This window comes from Phragmites australis, chromosome 4, assembly GCF_958298935.1.
Source record: "Phragmites australis chromosome 4, lpPhrAust1.1, whole genome shotgun sequence".
Taxonomy (NCBI): Eukaryota; Viridiplantae; Streptophyta; class Magnoliopsida; order Poales; family Poaceae; genus Phragmites; species Phragmites australis.
Window position 1 is genome coordinate 29,485,352 of NC_084924.1, and position 19,558 is coordinate 29,504,909.

The 19,558-nt window shown below is 41.6% G+C and overlaps 1 long non-coding RNA gene across 1 annotated transcript; it reads right to left on the reverse strand.

Moving 5' to 3' along the window:
• Positions 1–14,354: 14,354 nt before the first annotated feature.
• LOC133916042 (uncharacterized) lies at positions 14,355–19,551 on the reverse strand. The gene is made up of 6 exons (XR_009909448.1): positions 15,525–19,551; positions 15,192–15,440; positions 15,000–15,082; positions 14,857–14,924; positions 14,662–14,754; positions 14,355–14,571 (listed from the first exon to the last, which is right to left on the reverse strand). It is a non-coding gene; the product is annotated as an uncharacterized LOC133916042 (long non-coding RNA).
• Positions 19,552–19,558: the final 7 nt, after the last annotated feature.

Genomic DNA, 19,558 nt, shown 5'->3' on the forward strand with positions numbered 1-19,558 from the left:
GTCGTGGAAGCTCAGACCCTAAAGTAGGTACCACAAAGTGCGGGAGAAGTAGCCAGCGTGTTGTCCGTCAGAGTAGAACTCAGCAGGGGGTTCGTGCGCCCAAGAAGCACCAGTAGGGACCTCCTGCTCGGGGACCAGGACACGCTTGCGTGGGGTGATTTTCGAGTGGGCCATCTACAGGTTGAAAACAAGAGAGTATCAGTAAAACATTATTAATAAAGAAATAGAAACAAAGCTCAAGGGTAACAATTTTTTTTTATAAATATAGTTTTTATAAATTAACCCTTAACACGTGACCATTTCTAGCTAGGCTTGTGACCTACGGTCAATACGGCTCTGATACCATTTCTGTCACACCCAGTTTTAAGACCAAAACCAAATATAAACTATATGTAAGCCAAGATCAGTTTACACATACATATAGCGATGTCATTAGTGGATAACATATACAGTACTCATAATTACAACATTATTTATTACAAAATGACCACACAGGTCTAAAGAAAAATTACACAGCAACGGAAAAGAAACACAGCGTAGCTCCACACCACAGGTAGTCGACCAGAAGCTTCACAAGCCTAGAACTCTGCGCCATCTTTAGGAAATTCTTCGTAAGCTTCACCTTCTAAAAAGCAAACGTGAGTCGTTTCAATACTCAGCAAGTGGAGGAAAGTATGACATGGAGTCTTGAACCAAGATTTCCTATTCTCTAGCATTTATTGCATAAAAGCCAATTTTTCGCCTAAAGCTACGGAAAAGCAGTTTTTGAAAAGGAAAGATGTGCAACCGATCTCCTTTAACCTCCATCTGACTAATTCATAACAAATGAAAAATGTCCATCCGGCTAATCATGTGAGGGTCCATGCTGCTCATAACCGTGAGCATGGTTAAATATTCAATTTGACACTCTATAGATTTTCTACACTTTATCCACGAGTCGTGATCACCTCTGTTGCCGGTACCCATCAGTACCTTACACACTTCATAGGTGTGCGCCAAGACATCACTACGAGACACCCAGGATGCCAAACAGCACTAAAACTAGATAAAAACCATGTAAAAAGATTCTACATGTCGCTATGAGAATTTGAGCACAAATATCACCTAAATCGGAGCTACAGGTAAAAAGTTATAAGCATATGAAGTTCCAGGGGTGTTTTTGCAAATTTTACTTATTAATAGAGAATAAACCAATTATTTTCATCTTGAAAAACTAGATTATTATGCAACAATGATGACATAAAACAAAATAGAATTATTTTTCTACTGGAAAATTGGTGGATCGGGTCCACCGGACGGTGAACTCAGAGAAGGCCTCAGTCCATGGGTACACCATGGACTGGCGGCTCTAGATGGCTCGAGCCGGCGACGGATGGCCGGAAGGTAGCCAGAGTTGGCCGGTAAGGGACTCTGGCTGCTAGAACACTCCGGCAAGTAGAGAAAAATGGCAGGGAGGGGCCAGCGAGCTCACCTAGAGCAACAAGGAGGCCAGAGAGGCGTCGGGTTGGCTAGGCGATGGCGAGGATGGCGGCGGCGATCGGTGAGGCAGCGGGAGGGGTGCTCTGGTGACTAAATGGTGACGACGAGTGATTAATTGACTTTGAAGATACCTGCGGAGATGAAGGGGCAGTCAGGGAGGCCGGAGATGGCACGGTGGCACGAAATGGTGGTGAGGCGAAGCTCCTCATCAGAACCGAAGAAGATGCAGCGGCGACAGTGATTTGAGTGGGGAAAAAGGTGTGAGCAGGTGCAAAATGTGTGGAACCTCACTGAGAAGAAGAAGATCGGCTTAAATAGAGGAGAGGACTAGCGAAGTGGCCGAAAATCAAAGAGGAAGGGGCGGCGGCCATGGCTTTCATGGTCGACGGTTTTTGCACGAATTAGAGCAATGAAAAGGGGTTAAATGAGGGGGAAATGGAGGGAGGTGTCATGATGGGGCATAAGTGCTTAAATCCAACCATTTCGAGGAGAGGAGAGGGCGTGAGGAAGAAGAAACAGACAGCGTCCTAAGGAAGCTCAAGCATGGTCCAAAGGAAGAAGACAGGAGTCGGGTGGGCTGCTCGGCTCGGCACAGCATGAGCTGGGCCCACTGGCCAGTGAGGGCAGGGGCAGCTCGAGAGTAGCATTTCGGCTCGGGCGCGGGAGGAGGCCAGCTCAGGAGGTGGGCTCGGCTCGAATTGAGAAGAAGGGAGGGGCGAACGGGCTTCGGCCCAAGGAGAGAGAGGGAGAGGGGAAAGGGTGTTTGGGCCGAGATTTTGAAGGGGTTTTGGCCTAGGTTGATGATTCTTGTGTTTCTCTTTTTATTTCTTTTGAATTTTATTTCTAATTCGAATCGAAACCAAATTCAAACAAGGTTTTGAAACATTTTTCACCGAAAAAATTTAGAGAAGGAGAAAAATGGGCCTATTCCAACTACAGAGCCATCATGAATGCAATAGATCAAAATGTAACCTAAGTTATTTATTTGACTAATGAAAATATCATTTTAACCCTATGCTAATGATGATGCTATCACTGATTTGTGGGCAAAATTTTAATAATTCACAAAACTCAAAATTAGGGTGTTACAAAGGTGTAGAACCTCAGCTTCTAACTGGAGGGAACCACTCTCGATTGTCACAAACCTCAGCTTCTGGATTTTTCATGAGTTGTAAGAGGTCAAGTTACACAAATGGATCTCTCCCTGGAGCTGAGGCTACTCTATCTACTCTTGGTCAAACTGCTCCTACTCCTTCCCCTCTACCACTAGCTCCTGATGAACCTCTTCCGGTTTCCTGACTAGCCGAAAGGCATTGAGCCCAACCTCGTAGCAGGACGACTACAGGTGGACCGATGCGGTGGAGAAGCGATGTCTCTGATGTCAAAATCTCTCTGAGCATCAGCTGCATCTGCGACAGCAATGGCATGATCAATCTCTTTCTGGGCCTTTGACTTCTTATTCTTCGGTTGCTCAACGGTCCCTCCCTTGTCCTTATCACTATGCTCACAACCCATCTGACAGGTAGAAAGATGAAAACGGATGAGAGAGCACTTCGGGTTCTAATGATGTGATATGAAATTACCCAAAATTGAACCCTAAGCATGAAATTAATACGAATTTTGACAAACATGCTATGGATTCATGTTTGTGACAGCAAACATTGATCAATATCAGAGAATTTGACTGGAATTTGAACTAATTGATCAAATTTGGCATGAATTTGAGGCAAAATTAGCATTAATTTGAACGAATTTATCAATTTAAGCACAACATTGATGAACATGCCTTCAATTCATGACAATTGAATGGAATTTGCAACAAATTGATTGATTTCAGTATGATTTTTGTGTGAATTTGGTGCAAATTTGCAACAATGTGAGCTATGGTTTGCCAAATTTTGAAACCAACCAAAAATGATGCTCACCACGATGAAGAACAGATGGATACCGGTGGTGAGGAGGCACATCAGCAGGAGGCAGCGAGCGGTAGCGCTAGGGCACAACGGCGCGACAGCTCTAGAGGTCCTGGGCACGCAAGCAACAGAGCATCGGTGAGCTACAACGGTGGAGCGGCGGCAAGGTAGCAGGGTGCCAGGGCAACACGATGGTGACTCGAGGATGGGCGACGGTGAGTCGGAGAGACGGGTAGAAGCAGCGTAGATCAAAAATGAGAAGGTGAGGCTGGCCAAGACGAAGCCTTATATGACACGCGGGTCCTGCTAAAATTTCAAACTCCGGATGGTCCGGTGAAGCTTAGACATATCACTAAACAAGGCATTGACAAAAATTTGTAGAGAGGATGTCAAACTTTAGTTGAAACCAAACTCAAGCATTGAATGCTTTGGTGATATTAAATTGAGCACCGTACTAACCCATCAGACCTTCACTCGGAAAATTATCAATTTTGAACATTGGATACTTCGATGACACCACTTTGAGGACTGAAGATGTGCATCAAACTATTTTTTTGACTTTGTGATTTTTCCTGCACCCACTGAACACTGGAAGGTCCAGTCCAGAACTCTTTGCCAACACTGGACCTTTTTCTGAGGGAAATTCCATTTTCAAACATAGGATAATCCATTGGTTCTGAACTACTCACCATACAAACGCACCAGACCTTTTATCAGGAAAGCTGATCTGATATAACAGAAGACCAGATGATCCGTTGAGAAGAAAGGAAGGAGCACTAGATCATCCGGTGAGAAGGAAAACTTTCTGCTGAACTAAAATTTCTCACTAAGTCCAAACATCGAACAAACATTCAACAAAAACACATGTTTGGACTAGTTTGAGTGAAATCCTTAGCCTCTCAAGCACTCATTTGCAAATAGTTGCCAAAGTGGCTATAGCATACACAATTTTTTAATAGGCAATAAGAACCAAATAAAAATGAGAGAGAAAACTCCAAGGAAATGTATGAGCCGTATTGCCTATGAACTTAAAGATTAAGACTTTAAATTTGCTAGAACATGACTCAATAGGAATTAAGCACTTACATCTTTCTAATCACACTTATAGAGGTATATGTTCACATCAAAAGCGAACAACAATCTCAAAGAGTGATATGCTGACCTCTCTACCACTAATGTACATGCAATACATAACAAGTGCATGAAAGTAAACATGAGTGCAAGCAATATGACATGTGAATGCATAGTATAAAATAAATATATCTTTTCATATTATTTACCTTCTCAAGCTTCTTCATGGTGAACCAAACAACATACCTTGAGTGAAACTAGAGGGCCACCAACTCAAGAAAAACCCATGTTCACCATTATCTTGAGAAGGTTAGACAAGCACCTATCATGAAATGCATCTATATGACAAGGCATCACATGACATTTGAAGCATCTATTATGTTCAACTCACTTCGCAATTTACAAAATGTAGCTTCATATAGAGGTTTTGTGAAGATATCGACCAATTGATCTTCCAACCTTACACTACCAAGAGAAGTATCATTTTTAGCCACATGATCTCTAAGGAAGTGATAGCGAATAACAATGTGCTTTATGCGAGAGTGTTGAATGAGATTGTTTGCAATTTTTATTGTACTCTCATTGTCACAAAGGAATGGAACCTTCTCTAGACGAACACCAAAGTCTAACAAGGTTTGCTTCATATAAATAATTTGAGCACAACATGCTCTAGCGGCTATATATTAGGCTTCCGTAGTGGACAAGGCTACCAAATTTTGCTTCTTAGAAGACCATGAGACTAGGGACCAACCTAGCAAATGGCACCCACCCGAAGTAGTCTTACGATCCACACGGCATTCGGCAAAGTCCGAATTTGAGTAACCCAAGAGTAGAAAACTAGCACATTTGGGGTACCACAAGCCTATGCTAGGTGTATGCTTTAGGTATCTAAGGATCCTCTTACCTGCTCTAAGATTCGATATCTTATGATTAGCTCGAAAGTGAGCGCATATGCATACACTAAACATAATATCGGGTCTAGATGTAGTAAGGTAAAAGAGTGACCCAATGATAAAATGACAAAGCTTTTTATCAACTGGTTTACCCGTTTCATCGAAGTCGAGATGTCCATTAGTAGGCATGAAGGTATTGATTAGCTTGCAATCATCCATCTTGAACTTCCTGAGGATGTCCCTTGTGTACTATTCTTGATGGATGAACGTTCCTTCCTTCAATTGCTTGATTTGAAATCCAAGGAAGTAGTTGAGCTCGCTAATCATCAACATCTCGAGCTCCCTAGACATCATATCACTAAATTCCTTGTAAAACTCTCTATTAGTTGAACCAAATATTATATTATCAACATAAATTTGACACGAGAAAAGCTCATTATCGATGATCTTTGTGAACAATGTAGTATCCATCGTACCATCTTTAATCCTTGGTTGATAAGGATGTCATATAGGCGTTTATACCAAGCTCTTGGGGCTTGGTTGAGTCCATACAGAGCCTTGTGCAACATATAGACACGATTAGGATATCTAGAATCTTCAAAACCGAGAGGTTGTTTAACATAAACAAGTTCATTAATGAAGCCATTTAAAAATGCACTCTTCACATCCATTTCATAAAACTTGATGTTATGATGTGAAGCAAATGCAAGAAGGATACGGATGGTTTCAAGCCTTGCCATAGGAGCGAATGTTTCGCCAAAATCCAAACCTTCAACTTGTACAAAGACTTGCACGACTAGTCTTGACTTGTTGCGTACCACCACACTATATTCATCTTGCTTGTTGCGGAAGACCCACTTGGTTTCAATCACATTTTTGTCTTGAGGCCTCTCTTCAAGTATCCATACTTCATTGTGGGTGAAATTGTTGAGTTCTTCTTGTATAGTAATCACCTAATTCGGATCTTTAAGAGCCTCATCTACATCTGTGGGTCCAAACAAGAGATAAATGAGTAATGTTCATAAAATGAAGCATATTGACGAGAGCAAGCTTTTATTCCCCTAGATGGACTCTCAATGATCGAGTCAATTGGGTGATCCTGCTTCACTTGTGGTTCTTGAGGTGTATCTTGTGGTGGTCCAACATCTTGAGATTGAGCTTGAATTTCCTCTTGAGAGATATGGACATCTTGTGATGGAAGTGGTTGATCATCCTTCTCATCATCTTGATCAACTTGGGGTGCCAAGGAGGTGTGTGGAGTGGAAGTAGAAGGTACATCTTCATCATCCTCCTTAGGCTTGATATCCCCAATCATCATATTCTTCATCACATCTCTCAAGGATTCATCACCTACATCATCACAAGAAAGACCTTCTCCTTGGCAGCCATCAGATTCATCAAACTCCACATTACAAGTTTCCTTAACAAAACTGGTGATATTGTTGAATACTCGATATGCTTTGGAGTTCGATGCATAACCAACAAGAAACCAATATCACAACATTTTTCAAACTTGCCTAGGTGTTCTCTTTTCTTGTAGATAAAGCACTTACACCCAAACACCTAGAAGTATGAGATATTGGGTTTCCTCCTAATGAGAAGCTTGTATGGCTTCTTCTTCAAGAGTCAGTGGAGATACACTCGGTTGGGTGCATGACACGCTTTGTTGATTAGTTCGGCCCAAAACTTCTCCAGCGTACCATACTCATCCAACATTGCTCTTGTAAGAATGATCAAGGTTCTGTTCTTCCTCTCACCACGCCATTTTGTTGAGGGGTGTAGGTTGATGAGAACTCATGCTTGATACCTTTATCATCACAATAATCTTCAACTTGAGTGTTCCTAAACTCCATGCTGTTGTCACTCTAGATCTTCACAATTGTAGCCTTAAACTCATTTGGAACCCTTTTTGTGAACTTCTTGAAGATCCTAATAGTGTTGCTCTTGTCATCTGAAAACAAAGTCCAAGTGTATGTCAAATAATCATCAACAATGACAAGGCAATAGAGATTACCACCAAGACTTTTTTAGGTAGTTGGTCCAAAGAGGTCCATATGTAGAAGCTCCAAGGTTCTTGATGTAGACATCATTGACTTGTATGGATGAGAGCTTGCAACTTGCTTTCTCGCTTGACAAGCATTACACAACTTGTGCTTCTCAAACACTACATCCTTCAAACCAACCACCATTTCATTCTTTAACGCCTTCTTGAGTTGGCTCATTCCAATATGTGCAAGTAGACGATGCCAAAGCTAACCCATGGATGTCTTGGTGAAGAGGCATGTTGTCAAGCTCGCTTCATTAGATCAAAATCCACAAGATAGATATGTCCACGTGTAAAGCCTTTAAATATTAGATCATTACGCTTCTTGCTAGTTATGACAACATCAACATCTCTAAATAAACATGTGAAGTCTAAATCACATAGTTGAGCTACCAAAAGCAAATTAACACTACGAGACTCTACTAAAAGCACATTAGAAATAGATAGATCATTGGAGATTGCCACTTACCCAAACGTACCATATTTTCCATAGAATTATCACCAAAAGTTACTTTGTCATGATCACCCAATTCATCTTCTAGAGATGTGAATATATTTACATTACCAGTCATATGTTTTGTGCATCCACTATCAAGCACCCAATGCTTTCCACTAGCTTTGTAGTTTACCTACACACATGAGATCAAGCTTTTTGTTTAGGTACCCAACCAAGTTTGATACCTTTCATGTGAGATACAAGAGCTTTAGACACCCAAAGTTGCCTAGGAATCTTGCCCTTAGCTTGAGTTCCAACAAATTTAGCCATAACTTTTCCATCTTTAAGCTTATACGATAGGAAATGATGATCATTAAAAGCGGGCTTGTATTTAGGAGGTAAAGTAGGAAGGAGTTTAGTCACAATTGGACACTCCCTTGTGTGGTGACCGGTGACCTCGCAATGTTGGGAATATGAACCTACTTCCTTGATGAAGCATTTCTTCATCTCTGGTGACTTGGTGATATTCTCCACCGGGTTGGGGAAGCATCCAAGGCCTCCCTTATTGTAGTACATGGCATTCTTCATGAGGATTTTCTTGTGCTTGTACTCTCCCTTAGTCAATCGGGCCACACACAAATTGATATTTGCAATCTCATTCATGAGCTCTTGTTCCCTTGCATGGTTAGTCTTAGAAGATGATATAGTATCACAAGAAAAAGAGCTTGGGATATCAAGAAGATCATCACAAGAAGTAGTTGCATTCACCTTAACAACATCAACATTAGGTAATTCATTCTGCTAGAATCAATAACATTATAAGCTAACTCAAGTTCTTGATATTTGCATTTCAATTTTACATGCTCAAGCTTAAGCTTCTTGTGGCTCTTTTCAAGAGATTTGCTAGATGCAACTACTTCATCATGTTTCTCAAGCAAATCATTGTATTTAGCAAGTAAGTCATCATGATTAGACTTAATCTTAGCATTAATAGTTTCAAGAGACTTGATTTTAGCTTTTTTCTTCTTGATGATAGTAGTGTAGTCATTCATGAGCTTAGATAGATCATTAGGAGAAAGACCATCATCATCACTACTACTATCATAATGCTCACTACTCACCTTGGTGTTACCTTTTGCCATGAGGCACATAAGTGGTGGAGGTAGTAGTGGATCATCATTGGTGATAGCGAGGCCTGCGAAGTCCTTGTCTTCATCATCACTTAAATCTTCACTTGAGCTTTCGCAGGAGACCCATTCACCAACAATATAAGCCATGTGACCTCCACCCTTCTTGTTGAAGAACTTCTTCTTCTTCTTGTCTTGACCTTTTTTTTGTGCTTGTCCTCATCCTCATTTGCATCAATCTTCTTGCTCTTATTTTTTTTTCTCTTATCGGGATGAGGACAATCATATGACATGTGGTCATATTCACCGGAATTGTAACAATTTTTCTTGTCTCCGTGACTAAACTTGTCAAATTTCTTGGAGCAAAATTTGTTCTTCTTGGGATCATATTTGTAGCCATTCTTGCCTAACTTGGATATCATCCTTGTAGTTCTTCTCATGAGGAGAGCAAGTTCGGTGTTAGAGTCATCATCATCATCTTCATCGCTTTCACTTTGCTGATGGAATCTTCACCTTCTTCTTCTTCTTGTCAATCATCTTGGTCTTAAGAGCAAGATTCTTCTTGGAGGAGGATTTTTCTTGATCTCGAAACAAGAACATTTCATGAACACGAATCTTGCCCACGACATCGGTAACGGTCATGTCATTGATGTCTTTCTCATGAAGAAAGGAGATGACAATGTTGTATTGTGGCTTGGAAAGTACCATCAAGATCCTATGAATAATGTCTCCTTGAGAAAATTGAGTGAGTTCAAGAGAATTGATTTTTTCAACAAGCATATTCATGCGAGAATACATATCATTGCATAGCTCATTGGGAAGCATCTTAAATTGATTAAGGTTGTTCATTAGCACATTATATCATTCCTCCAAGATTTTTATAGAACCCTCTTGAATTTTACAAAGGCCGGTCCAAATATCATGAGCTAATTACTTGCTCCTTACTCTAGATAACACCTCTTCATTAATTCCCTCAAAAATAGCATTTTAGCCTCAACATTCCATCTAATTAGTTTTTCGGTAAATGGTTGATCAAACCCAATGGAAGCAGCTAACCAAACTTCGAGGGAAATAGCTTTCTGATGGCTTGTCATGCGAACTTTCCAATAAGAGAAGTTCTTTCCCTCGAACCTTAGCATGCTACTTCCATTCCCAGGGGCCATTATTGTAGGATTTTAAGCCTATGAAGAGCATGAGGCTCTGGTACCAATTAAAAGGATCGAAAGGCCCAAAAGGGAGGTGAATTGGGCTATTAAAATAAAAAACACTCATACCGAATTCTAGAACAAGTAGCAACTTTAGCCTAGATGAATTGAAGTACGACTACATGATCAAACTAGACAGAAACAAGTAAACAAGCAAGCTAGAATGCAAAGTAAATACGGAAAGTAAAGCTTGCAAGTTAGTAAATGCTCAAATGTAAATGCAGGAAAGTAAGGAGATGAACAAGAGAACACCGATTTTTTCCCGAGGTTTCGAGGAGTTTGCACTTCCCCTAGTCCTCCTTGGAGACTCTACAAAGGATATCGCTCCTTATTGAGTCACGAAGTCTCAAGCGCTCACTCATGATTGCCACTTCTCCATCTTTGGATTGACTGGTATCAAACTAAGCACATAGCTCTTCCTGGGGTTGTCACAAGAACTCCAACAACTCATCGAGACACCTCCAGTCACTAAAGAATGGCTAGGTGTTGCGAACCACCAATAGTAACAATTCAATAGCTTCACATGACCAAGACCAAGCCTATACTATAGCTAGATGCACGCTTGCTACTGTCTAAGGACTAAAGATGTCCTTAACCTTCAATTAAGAACTTTTGAATTCACTCAAGTGCTCTCTTACTTCTTGATGACACACATGGTGTATGAGCTCTTCTGGGGTCACAAGAGCTTCATATGAGACCAATTGAGGGGGTATACATAGGCTAAAGATCGAAATCTAGCCGTTAACCAATCACCCAAACTTTCTGTTAGCACTAGATGATCCGGTGAACATCTCCTCGCACTCAGTGGACAATCCGGTGAGTACAATCTTCAAAGCCCACTGTGCCAGCTGTCATTAGCCATTACTGCTAATAAATGATCTGGTGGATTCATCCAGTGTGCGTTAGTTCATCACCGGACAATCCAATTAGTCGAACCAAGCTAGACTACCTTTTGCAATCTTCTCTGAAAAAATTAGTCTGATAATTCCTCTTTGCCTTCACCGGACCTACTTAGTACCTTCCTGAGTTGAGAAGCTAAATTGATCCGATGAGTTCACCTTTCACATGACCGGACTATCCGGTGAGGTAAACATCTCTGAGCTCGTCTAATTCAAACTTCTTTGAGCTCTAACTTCTCGACATCTCTATCATGGGCTTCTATGAGTTACCTACTAGAATTTCACAAGTGTGCATAAAACCAAGTCTAGACTCAACTAGGCGAAGCTATTTCTCTTAGCCCCTCTTTATAGTATGGTCAAAAGATTAATAAAGAAGACTTATACTACTCTAAGTGTCCTTCCTCTCTCTTGTGACACTTGGATGTAGAAGATTCTTAATCTTGATGCACATCTCCTTTGATTATCCATATAAATAACATAGAAACTAACAATACCCATCATCATTGTGAACTAAATTTTTTGATACCCTTCAAAATAAATTTGTTAGCCATAATGATACAGTTATCATTAATTACCGAAACACTTACTACTTACCTAAGGACCTAGATGCTACAGTAGTCTATGGCATCCGAGTTCCTCTCCCGACCTACCCCTAGCACTGCCCACATTTTGTCTCATTCTCACAACTCATCAACCCAACATCATTATCATCGTGAAAGTAATTAAGCCTATAGCTCACAAACATTGGAACGTTCCACCGTTCGATTTCTACCGGTGACCTATGTATTGCTAAACATTTTGGATAAATTTTAAGTTAGATATTAATATGATTATCCCCATGTTACAAGGATTGAGATCATCAATATTCCAAGGTAGGAATATATACAACACGATAGGTCCTACCAGATTCCTAAATCAACTAACTAAACATGCATATACGACACATAGCAATATCTAACAAGTTGACCAACAATCCACTAAAATATAGGAGAGATGTGCATAGATGCGTGCCCTGGTGCTTAGCTTCACAAACAAGATCAATAACAAAATCTTCTCAAGAAAATCTACACTCTCCAGTTCGTCGATCACTAAAAGAGAAAAATGCATTGCAATAAGCGTGATGAAATACCATAAAATATGCTTTATAATGCATGATCATGAACAAGATGCAACAAGACATGTCATGAAACATTTTTCCTAGTTATCACATAACATAAGACAACTAGCAAATATGGGTTTACCAATTTCTGACTTATAATGAATTAATGTTTAATTAATAAAGTTTTAATAGATTAATATATCTCAGAAACATAATTAATTAACTCATGACTTTAGATATTTTTAATTGGTAAAGGACATTATTATGAAACTGACCACCCTTCTCCATGGTCTGATTGCCACTCCCAATGGTCTAAATGCCCATATTAGCGTTCTGATCGCGGTCACCTCAGACAGAACCGTTTTAGTACAGTTTACTATTTTTCTAAAAATTGTAAAATTCATAATAAATTCTTTATAGCTCCAAAAATTATGAAACCAATTTTGTTGGTTTCACAATTTTGGGAGCTATAAAGAATTTAGTATGAATTTTAAAGTTTTAGAAAACTAGTAAACTGCAATAAAACGGTTCTAACTGAGTTGACCGCGGTCAGACAGCTAATAAGGGCATTTAGACCATTGGGAGTGGCAATCAGACCATGGAGAAGGGTGGTCAGACTCCTAAGAAGTGTGTCAGTTTGATACCTGGTGGTCAGACCGGCTCGAGGGGTGGTCCGACTCTAAGAACTACGGTCAGACGCTGTGCTCGGTCGGTGGCAATTGGCGACCTCGCCGATGATGATTTCGGCTATTCGTTTGGCCAAGGCCAGAACATAAGCACTCTATGTAACTAGCAGACCATTTTAGATGGTTTGAGCGACATGCATGAAACCAAAAGCTTAGGCCCTATGGATCGATGTCTATGGCTAGGTCGAGCTCGGTCCTATAGCTATAAAGAGTGGACGACATCCTCCTTCGATCTACGACCTCCATTGAGCTCAAAGTGGAGGAATAGTGACAGAGTTCTCCTTACTCTAGCGGTCAGACCACGGGGCAGAAAATGAATGAGTGAAGGAGTGAGAGGTGGTCGATGGGTCTTAAGTGGCTGCCTTGAGCCCTAGAGGTCAGACCACAGGGAGTGTCGATCATACCACAGGCTAGGCTCACGTGCACAAAGTTCTCTTTCTTTTTCCTGTTTCTTCCTGTTCATTTCCCATTATTTCCTAAATCATTTTGAACCATCTAATAAGCTATTTCAAAATGATTTCAACTGATAAGTATATAGTGGGAACTCGCGTTGATTAACAACGTAATATTTCAAAAACGTTTTTGAACACTTAAAATGAAACCAAAAACATAAAACATAATATCACAATGCATAAGTGTGCTTAATTACTAGGTCAGAGTTTTTAGAGTTTTTAGGTGTGACACGGATCGATAAATGTTGCGTCCCTACTCTGGATAAAGCTATCCATCTGAAGTATCTGGACCGTATAGTACCTGAACCGTGGGACCTCTCAGAAAAGAACCCGGACTGTGGACCCATGGCTCAATACGTAAGTCGCCGGTAGGAAACCCTCATGGAAAGGAATAATATTTGCCACTCCCCATGGATCGTTGCGCGCAGTGGTGTTCGATCGGTTCAATGATTAGAAGCACGACGCACAGCCGGAGTGGCCGGAGAGTAGGAAGACGTCAGCAAGCGTATCGATCTTTCGATCCTTCTGGCCAGGAGATGATGCGTCTTTCTGGAGGGCAATGATCACCAGCGAGCTGCAGCCAGCAGGCGGATCACTACTATATAAACTATTTACAAAAGCAGTTTGTAACTTGTTTTCATAGATGTTTAACGTAACTATTTGTGATCGAAAGCCTGCGGAAATGAATGATTTTCACATAAATAGACTGTCTGTGAAAATCTCTATTTGTACAGGCGATTCTCTTAATGAACCGTGAAAATAGTCTTCATAGACGGTTCTCTTAATGAACCGTCTGTGAAAAACTATATCCACAAGCAGTTCATTAAGCGAACCGTTTATGGAAATGGTTTTTACTGGCAGCGCACTTTAGCATCCACGTAGAGATAGATAGATTTTCACAGGCGGTTTCTCTAAGTAACCGCCTCTGAAAATAGATTTTATTGAAACAAATAATGAGCATATATTTTATTCTCTCCAGATTTCAACATATTTTTAAGATAGATTTCAACAGCATTTGAATCAACACAAGTACAATAATATTCACAAGTACATATAATATGACAATTTACATTATAAGCTAACATTGCTAAAAGTCTTTCTTCTCCCACTCACAAAGCCTCGGATGGCTATGCAATTCGCCTCCGAGACCGAAGAATCTGCCACTCTTGTGGATGAATTCATACATGATGAACTGGCACATGTCACATTGGATGTTTTGCATATCTTTGTCTTTGAGAGAGGTGTGGGTACGTTCGATTATCTGTGCCTGAAGTGAAAACACAACTAAACGAGTTAAAATACTAATGATAACAAAAATATAACCAAATAAGAATGTGCAAGCGCAATGATGACTTACGTCCTAATGGTTAGTTGTGTACCTCCCGTTTACCCTAAGAAACTAGCAAACATAGTATCCACAAAGAACGATATCGAAATCTTGCTTGTGGCACTTCAAATAAAAACACAACGTATTCGTTAGTTCAATAAGACCCTTCGTCACAAATAATGAGATACAAGCATTAGAAGTGTGTTACTATAGGAAAGTGTGTACCGACTGTCATCGCATTCGGCTTGGCTGTATCGTGTATCCCACCTTTCGTTACATACTACTTGTAGGCCCTATTTGAATGCCAATAAGTAATTATTAATTCAATAATGATTTATAAGAATTTTATGTATGGGGATTTTATTTACCTCTGTATAACGTTGATGAGATCTTGGTAGGATTTCTGGGGGTCATTGGCTGAGTCAAGGACCACAAGTCTGCTCGACTTCAACTTCAGTATTATACAAATAAAGTGGTTGCTACATGAATACTTATGTTAGGTTCTTGATTGACCAATTAAGTTAAATACTTATGTTAGGTTCTTGACGTATCACACTTACTTAAAGTTGTATGGAGACATGATGTAGTCCTTGTATTGCATTTCTAGCATAGCCCTTCCTATGTAGGTTGACATTTCAAGTTTTCGTGATTTGGTCATTTCTGTTATGACCTTTGCTTTCTCCTTGTTACTCTTCTCCTTAATTTGAGGGTCATTAGTCCTCAATCATGATCAAGTTGGGCTGGGAAATTCATTTTGGATTAATGAATCCAACCGGTACTTCAACTTTTCCGCATCGTTAAATTGCATCCTACAGAATAAGTCACTAGTCATTAGCTTCTTATAGCATACATTGGTAGATATATGAACATAGGAGTAGATTGTATGCACTTACAAACACCATACGCTTATGAGATTGATGTTGAGTTTGTCGCGGCGGAACAAAGTATGCATGTCCTTAAAATCCACCATGAGATAGGAGTGTTTGCTTAGAAAAATGTTTACGGGGACAGCAATAGTGATTCTAGAGAACCCCGGGTGACATGCCCTCATGTACCATTTGTGGAATCTCCTCATCTCCTATGGACCTTCTTGGAGTTGAAACAATGGCAAAAATGGCTCGCCATTCTCATATTTCGCAGGAACATTTGTGTAGGCAAGAAATCCAACTGAGGGGTACTTAATATTTTACCGGTCTCTTTCGCGAGATCGCCCTTCGCTGGAGATTCCTGAGGGGATGATACTTTTGCTTTTGAGGATAGAAGCCACTCTTCACTGAAGATGTTAGAGTCTTTTCGTATGGGGTAACCATGACATGGACTCTCCGATGCTCAGGTGAAGGTGGCAGAGGCGCTGACGCTGGAGGTGAAGATGCTGGAGTCACAGATGCTGGAGATGGAGATGCCAGAGTCTCAGATGGTGAAGCACGATGTGAAGATTCCTGAGGCGGAGATATTGGGCATGGGGGCAAATGTGCCTGAGGTGGAGAGGCTCGGCGCTGGGATGGAGGTGCCTGAGGCAGATATGTTGGGTGCGGCGGTGGTCGTGACGCTGACGATTGTGACTACTGATGGCTAAAAATGGTAACTTGTCTGGGCCACAGAATGAAGTTGCCAATGGCCTCATCAAGAATCTCAACCGTTTGGGCCAAAAAATGAAGTTGCCAACAGCCTCATCGCGAATCTTGTACTTCATGAAAAGTGGTTTTATTGAGTCCACTTGTACCCTGGCATAACCGGCTGGAATGTCTTAATTATGAAACACACAGCCTGGAATTGCCTGGCCTGTGGCAACCTCGATAGTGAAGTATCCCTTGTCGACCAGAACATGTAGAATGCAAGGGGTAGCTTCTGTGATATCATCCATAGGATATCTCTAGTTATCAGGCTGCATGGATCCGACGCTGCTCTGAAATCCTGAGCCAGTTGGTTGCTCTATCATCATTAATGCCGCCCTTTCCTTCTTCTTTTCATTCTACACTTTTATGAACTACACCTTAACATGTTCTTGTATCTCTTCCGATAGGGTCTTCTTATATCTACTATGGGTCTTATACTGGCATCTGGTGTCTGGGAATCCATGCTTCCAGCCCACTTTTGATCCGATGCCTTGAGTGCGACCCGGGTGTTTCTTGTTCCCCAAGGCATTGGTAAGTAGGTCATTCTCCCTGTCGGGCTCTAGAGACGCTTCATTAGCAATCTCTTGAATGGTCTGGGTCACTTCCATGGTCTGGGGGCTTTTGAAGGATAAGTCCCCATACTCAGTTCGTTCTGACTGAGCGTACACCCAGTTTCTGCTTCGCTCATCATAATTTTCCAATGGGTTGAGTTTCCCAGCCCGGGCAACTTCTTCTTCTTGCCACCTCCATTCAAAAATTTTGGAGGCGTACCCAGACGAGCCTAGGTGATGGTGGTAATTGTTCTTCTTCTCAAGGTGCTTGAACGATTAACCCAGTTTGATGGCCTCAGGTGTGGTCTTCTGCCGGACAAACTCCGTCCATTAGTCTGGCGTAATCTTTCTATATTTATTAAAGGGTTCCAAGTTCTTGTGCACGAAGTCCTTATTTAGCTCACTCTTCTAGCCCTGAAAGCTCTTTCACATATTTTTTAATGTATTCTATTTGGCGGCTTCATCTGTTCCCGAGTGGAATCGGATGGTTCTCTGCAATGTTGCCCACATGAACTCCTTTGTCTCATCCGGCAGCAACCACTAATCAATTATAGTGATTGGGACGTACTCCTTGATAAAAAATCTACAACTGTTGTGGAATTTGGCGTAGACCTCATGAGGTGCAATGAGCTCCCCTTTAACACCGACTTGCATTATTGTATAAGTGCCGGACGACAACATGTTTCTGCTTCACTCGCCCCGTCTTCGTTTTAGCGTACCCCCAGAGGGACCCGATGTTTTGGGTATAGAGGGAGTGGAAGGTTGTGGTGCAAAAGGTTGGGGCACAGATGATCGATGTGAAGATCTTTGCACCCTCACCCTTCAGAGAGAAAAAAGGAGAGTTGACATAAACAAAAAACATTCCTCCATTTAAGAAGTATAAAATGCATTGACTCAACTAAATACCTCTTCGGTGGGATTTTAGTCGTTGTCACTTTCCCAATGTCAGCTCTCCTTCTCGTATGGAACATGGCTCAGGCTGTGATACAAGCTTGAGCTTTCGCTGCTGTCGGAGGAGGATGGTTGGTGCGGACTTGGGCTCCTATCCGACCTCTTGCTTGCATCTGCCCCATCTTGTGTCAGGGTGCCCTCTATTGCGAGAATCCTCCATGCAAGGCACCCTCTATTGTGAGCGCCCTCTGTGCCGGGGCGCCCTCTATTGCGAGTGTCCTCTGTGCTGGGCGCCCTCTATTGCGAGTGTACTCTATACCGAGGAGGCCTCTATTGCGAGCATCCTTTGTGCTTCTGGTTTCTTAGGGGGGCTTAGGCTCGTATCAGACCTCCTGCTTGCTTATGATTTCTTAGGGTTATTGTCCTCTTTTGCCTCATGGTACTTACTCGACCACTAGATTATTGTTTCCTCATGATACTTACTCTAGTTTTGCACTTTTGTTTTTGGTATGGTACTTTTCTTTGGGTGTCAAGACACTAAAGTCCATGCTGGGATCCTTTTTTTACTTGTCAACATAATTGTACAATTTTTCTCACTGAACAAAACTGATCATGTTTCTACTCCAAAAGTGTTACATCAATTACTGAAATCAACATAGCTTATAAACAAGCAGTGTTAAAGATGATGTTCTCACATTGTTAACCTGTCAAAAGTTCAAGGACTTGAATTTGGTCATGTTATTTTTAGCACTGCTAGTAAAGGACATTTCTGTATGGTGCTGGTGCTATACAATTAACACAATAGGTGGCAACACATTAGAACAACAGAAATAATGCTCTAGTGACTAAAGCTGACCTATATGTGCACCAAATAAAAAAAAATCAAAGCATACATCAACATTGTGTGATCAGTGTGCTAGGAAAACTTAACTACCGTGACCAACACACAAGTAGACATAAGTAGCCAAATGGCAATGCAGAGTGGTGGATGAATGCTAATGCTTGTGCAGCAACATGTGTGGCTTAAGTCATCTGGATTCATAACAGTGCTTCAATTATTATGTCAACATTTAGCTTCACTGTTATCCACTTCCATATCATGAATGCAGAAATTTCCTCAGTCCACACCCAAACAGATTGGCAGTGTGTGCCAGTATCCCCAAAGATCCAAATCAATAACGCATTTACAGATTTAATACAGTTTAGGCCCACAATATCCATTCCAATCAAGCCTAGTTGATAGCAAATCAAAGGCCTCATCCAAACAATATTCGATCTACATATATAATGTGCAAAATTTCACCTACTGAGCATGAATCCTAAGCCACACGAGTAGTGTGCAAGCATTCCACCACATAAATCTTCACATCAACAGCAAGCATTCATGACATGGACCGTAGAGGAGATGAGAGAGAGAGGGCGGGTGCTCACTAGAGAATCAGCGAGCAGACTGTAGAGAGGGCGAGCGGGCGGAGAGACTGAAGGGGACGAACCCCTGTGGGTGGCGACACTCTGGGATGGTGTAACTGTGGTGGCCACCGGGGAGGAGACTGTGGCAGCGACGGCGGAATGGAGGGAGAGGGTGCGGCGGTAGAATGGAGGGACAGGGCGCGATGCTCGCACTTCGAGATGGCATCTGCGCCGGCGCCGGCAGTGGCGGATGGTGGAGGAACAGAGGCTGGATAGAGGGTCGGTGGTGGAACAGAGGTCGGAGGGAGAGGCAGCGGTGGAATGAGGCAGCCTGACGGCGTGGCGCGCGATGTGTTAAGTCAACCGTCTGTGGAAATCATTTCCAGAGGTAGTTGACCTAACAAACCGCCTGTAGAAATGTATTTTCACATGCGGTTGACTTAAGAAACCGCCTATAGG